General features: G+C 42.4%; 1 pseudogene; it reads right to left on the bottom strand.

Annotated features, from left to right (window-relative positions):
• Positions 1-1720: 1720 nt before the first annotated feature.
• Positions 1721-7010, bottom strand: LOC124647057 (annotated as a pseudogene).

The raw sequence follows: 7010 nt of genomic DNA, 5'->3' as shown, positions 1-7010 counted from the left end.
CTGGGAATTTCAGTGATTTCGTGTTGGAAAGACATGTTATATGGTTCAGCTATTTTTTAGAGTGCTACTGTTATTGGATAGGAATTTCCGCAATTTCATGTTGGAAAGACATATTTCGGGGACATAGTAACCTGAATGTTAGGATGTTGATCATAAAGATTCAAATATGTGGTGAAAAAACTGCTTAGAGCATCTTCAACAGACGCACTAAATGGTGCCCGCGCGGTAAAGCCGCCAATTTAACCTGTGCGCAGCGAAAGAGCACGCTTCAGCAGACACGGCAAAATAGCGGGCTAAAAAAAATTGCCGCGCAAGGGATAAAGTGGCAGAGCACGGAAGATTTGGTGCGTGCGCTTCCGCGCGACGGCCCATGCGACGCGTCTCCAGCCGTTGCTGAAAACTCCCTCCCGCCACGCGCCGCCCTCTCCTCTGCCATGCGCCCCTTCTCTTCCACACACACCGCCGCCGCTGAGACCGAGTCGTTGCCATTGCTCCCCAACACAACTCCTCCATCGACGTCCGCGCCTGGCCCAATGACACCTTCTACGCGGAGATCCGCCCCGGTGGCGCTCGCCTCACCCTCGTCAAGTTCGCCACAGAGGAGCAGGCAGCGCGCGCCAACGATGCGGCGGCATGGCGCCTCAGGCGCCCGTGCCAGCCGCTCAACGTCAAAGACTGTGAATCAACCAAGGAGGCGGAGTTCCTAGCCGGCTTCGACAACCTCGTCACCACCAAGCAGCGCCGCATAGCCGCCAGCTTCAGCGCCACCTCACCATTGTAGAGGCGGAAGAAAGGGCCATGGAGGTGTGGCACGCCGCCTTCCCACAGGACATCCTCGACGAGCAGGTCTTCTACGCGGCAAAGGGTCCGGAGAAGGACGCTATTCACGCGCCCGGTTTGGCCGACCGATCTCTTATTTTCCTTTTTAAGTTTCGTTTTTTAAGTTTCGGTTTTTGTGTTTTTTCTTTTCAAGTTCTTTTATGTTTTCTTAAATCTTAATAGTTTTGAAATATTCATATTTTGAAAACCTGAATATTTTTTAAAAAGATTAAATCTTGAATCGCTGACTATTTTTGAAATCTAAATACCTTTCAAAATTTGAACATTTTTAAAAACTGAAAGTTAGAAAAAAAAACTTATTTTTTTAACCCCAATAATTTTTTTTTCGTTTCCACTGAAAAATTCATCCATTAAAGTATTTTTAACCATGTGAACATTTTTCCAACCCGTGAGCATTTTTTCGAATCACCTTGAACATTTTTCTCCCAACATCTGTGAATATTTATTCGAACCACCATGAACATTTTTGGACAAGAACAATTCTTTTAAACCTGAACACGTTTCTTACACGCATGAACATTGCTAAATGACTTCTGTTAAAATGCGACCGCATCGTACAATGCCACAAATTTCATCAAAGACCATGTCAATTCCGGAAATCATGTGATCCCAAGAAATGGCATACTGGTGTTGCATTATGTCCAACAAAATGCCCAAAAGTGCAAGTACATATACATTAACTTATGATTCCTCGAAATAGGCTTTCGTCCCGCTATATTAATATAGCAACCAACCGATACAGAATGGAAAACATGTAATTTCTAAAACATAAAAGTACATTACATGAAGCGTCATAAAAAACCTCATCAATTACGTTACATTACGAAAGCATATAATAATTTATTATATTTCCTATTTCACATCACTTTTATTGGCTTACTTTGCAAGTTCGTATGCACAACAATACAACATATGTGCACATTGCACAGAAGAAACATCCCACGACCATGCCATTAACTTATCTTGGCTTGGCTATAACTTGGAGGGGAGTAGCCATCGTCATCGTCAACCCAAGCTTCTCCGACATATCCACACCATTTTCCTTGACATCGAGTGGCAGTGTCCATTCAAAACGATGCAACAGCGAGCCGAGCATGGCGTGAAGCATCCCGGTCGCGAGCGGCAAGCCGAGGCAGATGCGCCTCCCGGCGCCGAACGGGATGAACCCGAAGTCTGCCCCTTGGAAATTGATGTCCTCGTGCTGCATGAACCTCTCCGGGAGGAACTTGTCCGGCTCCGTCCATACCTCAGGGTCATGATGGATCGCCCACAAGTTCACCAAAACAGTGCTCCCTTTGGGGATGGTGTAGCCTTGTATCTCCACCGTGGCCTCGGCCTTGTTTGGTACCAGTGGCACAACCGCGTGCACACGAAGTGTTTCTTTCACAACTCGCTTGGAGGTAGGGAAGCTGGTTGATGTCGGAGTATTCAACGTGTGTCTTTGAGCCAAGGACCATTTTGAGTTCTTGTTGTAGTGTTGTCATAATTCGTTGATCTTGTAGTAATTCAGCCATTGCCCACTCAACCGTACTCGAGATTGTGTCGATGGCTGCAAGAAATATGTCCTGAAATTTGCAACTATATAGATTACATGACCAAATAATAGCAGACCGAAATATGTACTGCTGCTATTTTAGAATCAAAGTGACAAAAATATTTGTTGTGAAGGACAAGTGACAGCTATTTCCATGTTCAGGTATCAATTTCAATATTCTTGAGTGTCACCACACACATGTGAGAAACCAAATTAACACTACACAGACTAAGACATTTTTCTGAGAAATTCCGTCAAACATCATATAGTCAACATTTTCTAACTTCAACTGCTTACTTAACTAATTTTATATTCATTATTCACAATTTGAATTAGAATAATTATATTTATACAAATGTTTCCCATTATTTACATAAATTTCACCCAATACATATACAAACAATGGTCACAATCTTTCCGGAATGAACTTCTAAAACTATGTATAGTTAAATAGAAAGCTAGTAGTAAATATATGACAAAATATTATGTCCTTGTATACATATTTCAGTAAGTAATTTTATTATTATTTAAAACTGGGCATGCTTATTTACATGTCATCCATTATGTGTAGCTCACATATTCAAACTTTGTATGGTCCATTTTTAATATCAATATTTTAAGCGTCCAACATGTCTACTATATTTTATCTAGAAGAAATAAACATAAAAAAATAATGATAATAAATATTTACATACTTCAAGTATTATTTATCTAAGATGGCGCAACCATAACTAGCATATCATGTATCGTTTCTATGTTGAGGTTCATGCTTTAATTGTTATTTATTTTATTTTGTGTTAGTAACGTTTCAAAACATGTATTAATCATATCAACCTAAGCATTTTTCCTCCATCAGCTCTCCAAAGTAAGAGTGCTCCTATTTACCGCTTTTGAAGCAAATAGGTGTTGCAGGGCCTGAAGCTTACAACATGTGTTTACTACTAGGGCAGCCCATTATCACAAATATTATTATCATTTTTATTAATGTAAAAAATAGTTTTACATTTTTTACTTTAATGATCTTGTTATACTCGGTAAAGTATATATTCTTACTTCCATACATCTCAGATGCCAATTTTATTTTATTTACATGTATCCATTAATAAAAAATTAATTGAATATATTCGTCATTTCACTAAAATTCTCATACATTTCAAAAAATCATTTATTTGAGCATAAATATTAATTTTTTTAGGAGTAATGCTCATAAATAATAAAACAACTATTGATACATACGAAAACAAATGATCTAGTATTTAAATGGTCATGTATGTGAATTTTTTAAAATCAAAAGTAAAAGTAGTAAGAAAGACAAAGTAAGAAAGGAAATGATGAAAGAAGAAGAGGATGAGAAGGAGGAGGAGAAGAAATCAAGAAACAAAGCACGGAAATTAGGTGGAATAAAAAGAGAATTAAAATGAAGCGAAATAATTTTGTACTTACACACATGAGTGTGGATGTTTCGATCGCCGTTCCTTCTGCTTTAAGATGCGGATAAAAAGAGAAGAGAGAAAGGAATATTTTCATCTACCATGATGAGCAAGAATCTTGAGTAATAAATGAATGGCGACGGAAACACCCACAGCCATAAAGAAAGAAAAAATCATACCCTAGAAAAGCAAAAGGGGAGAAATAGCATAAAAAGAAAGCAAACAAAATACAAAAACATACAAAATACATGCCCATGTGTATGTGACATGTACCCGACGCTTCAACATAGAGGAGGTAGTAAAAGACCCATGATAGACTGAATATTGTAACACTAGTAGAAAAAAGGCCTTCCATCCCAACCTATTAGTTCCCAAATACTTTGACCCGGGACTAATGGGGTCTTTAGTCCCGGTTCTGCCGGTGAACCGAGACTAATGCTCGGGCAACAGGGACTAAAGGGCTACGGTGGGCTGCGGCCAGGGCAGTACTCTTTAGTCTCGGTTGGTGTCCCCAACCGGGATTAAAGGGGTTTTCCTGGTTTTTGGCTCCCCACGCACCTCCACCCCCTCCCCCGTGGATTGCCTTTTTAGCACCGTAAAATAGAAAATAAAATGATAGAAAATTCAAAAAATAAAATGTTTTCAGATTCTTGTATGTTATGCAACCTAGTATTAGGGAAAATTAACAAATTTGAATTTTCACTTTTTTTTGCAAAAAAGGTTTGAAAAATGGTAAAATCGCATTAACTTTTGCATACGACGTCGAAAAAACCGTATAATATGTCAAAATTGTCATGGGAAAAAGTTACATTCGAATTCACCGGGGTTAACCTGGTTAGCCAAATTTTAGGTTCTCAAAATTCCAAATGAAAATACGAAAGCAGGAAGATTTTAGTTTTTTCTATAAATTCGGGATTTTATATATTTTTTATTTTTTAAAAAATTAAAATTAATAATTGCATCATGCATAAAGATTACTATTTCTTTTACCATTTTTTAGATTTTCAAATTTTTAGGTTTGGCAAAAAAATATTTAAAAATAAGTAAATAATAATACAAATTTAAAAGTTAATTTTTATTTATTTATTCAAGATTATTATTACATCATTACTTTTGTTTATTAAAAGAATTATTTGAAATTCAAACAATAAAGAAATGTGAGATCGACCAACATGTTAATATGATTGATATGATACTAGTATCACATACATGCGCGCGAAGCACTTGGATGCGAGATGGATGGAACTCAAAAGTTAAGCGTGCTAGTGGTAGAGTAGTGGGAGGATGGGTGACGGAGCGGGAAGTTTGACCACGAGTAAGTAATTTGACTAGAGATAAGTGTAGATAGAGACTAAACTATGCAAATATGAAATAATAGAAATTCTAGAAAAATAGAAAAAAATGGAGTGAAAAAAATTAGAAAAAATAAAATTAGAAAAAATTACCTGAGGAGACATTTTCGCCCCGACGCACAGAACCAGCGCGGACGGACCTTTAGTCCCAGTTCGTAAGCAACCAGGACTAAGGGGGAGGGGGGCTTTAGTCACCCTTTAGTCCCGGTTGGACAACCGGGACTAAAGCCCGTTGTGAACCGGGACTAAAGACCCTTTTTCTACTAGTGTAAGGTTTTTGTTGTTATTCTTGTGTGTGCTTCGTGGGGGCGCCTCAACGTGGACGCAGCCCATGCATGGTCTTCATGACTGATGTCGCAGAGTTAGTGATGCCTCGTTTCTTGTGCGTTGTATCCTACTATCATCAGGATCTTCTCCTTTGGCAGTCTAGTGATGAAGAAATGGTTCATGAACCTGCCTTATGAAAACATTATTTTATTTTTTGAGGGGAATGGTCTAATATTCTCGGTCCTTTTGGTAGGCAACTTATGTGACTACTTAAAACCTTACAGATTATTCATTTCTATGGTGTTTTGCGAATTATTTACCGGGTGCATCGAAGAACATCGAGATGCGTGACTTTATAATGTTCTTTTGTAAATTTAGAGGTTATCAATATATGTTCTCTGCTGGTTGCTTTTGTTTCAGGTTCTCTGATCCGACATAAAGTGTTCTCTTAATTAATTGAGTCACATCGTTGGTCTTAAAAAAATTCTAGTGCAGAATATTCGGCCTGTCTTGGAGGAGATGGAGAGGAGATGAAGAATCTTGAAGCATGCATGACCTAAAGGTTTAGCAAGTGAACGGACCTATCGCAGCAAAATGAAAATTTGAACACGTTGTGAAAGAAATGTTTGGTGATATGCATCCGCATGCTTACCGTGAGAAATGCCCTGATAAAATCCCGGTTGACGTTCACCAAGCTGTCGTGGACATCGTCCTTCCCTTGCTCCTCCATGTCTAGCATCACGTCCAGCAAGTCGTCCTTACGCGCACCGCCGCCTCCTGTAGCTTCCTGGTCATGCCTGCGCCGATCAATCTGTTGGTCGATGAGCTGGTAAACCCTCGTTAGGTGCCTAGCGAAGACGCGCCGCACGCGCTGGAGGTCGGCGGCCGCGAGCGCCGGGAAGAAGTCGGAGACGTTGGGCTTGAGGGAGAAGGCCACGGCCTCCCGCGCGAACACGTGCATCTCGCCGGACGTGGCCTCGTCGAGCCCGGCCGAGAACATGGCGCGCCACTGCAGGTCCGCCATCGCCGCGAACGCCGTGCGGCCGACCTCCACGGTTCCGCCGGACTCCGCGAGGTCCGAGGACACGTGACGGAGCATCCCGAGGACGGCGCGCGTCCCGCAGCAGCGGACGGAGCGCGTCTCCTACGTCGAGCCGCGCGCCTGGGCGAGAGGAGCCGCTCCGTGCCGATCCTGCGCAGCGCGGCGCCACCTGTGGCGCGCGCGGCGGGAGGACGAACACGGAGTTGGCGGCGCGCGTGCCCCATGGCGTGCCACGCGTCCGGCGGGTTGCGGCCGGCGAGCGTGGCGTTGTGCGTCTGGAGGACCTCGCGGGCCGTGGTCGCGGACGAGGTGACGATCATGACCACCGTGCCCAGCCGGAGCGTCATGAGCGGGCCATACCGTTGGGCTAGGCCCGCGAGGGAGCGGTGCGGGAGACTATTTGCAACATCCAGGAGGTTGCCGATGACCGGAAGCGACCTTGGTCCGGGTGGCAGGCGGCGCCGGATGTCGGGAAGCAGTTGGAACACGTAGGAAGACAAGAGGACGAACACAAAGGAGCATGCGCACACTAGGAAGAAGGCCAT

Source organism: Lolium rigidum, chromosome 4 (genome assembly GCF_022539505.1).
Source record: "Lolium rigidum isolate FL_2022 chromosome 4, APGP_CSIRO_Lrig_0.1, whole genome shotgun sequence".
NCBI classification, from domain to species: Eukaryota; Viridiplantae; Streptophyta; class Magnoliopsida; order Poales; family Poaceae; genus Lolium; species Lolium rigidum.
The sequence above is the reverse complement of the archived record's forward strand: the minus strand, read 5'-3'. Positions and strand labels throughout refer to the sequence as shown.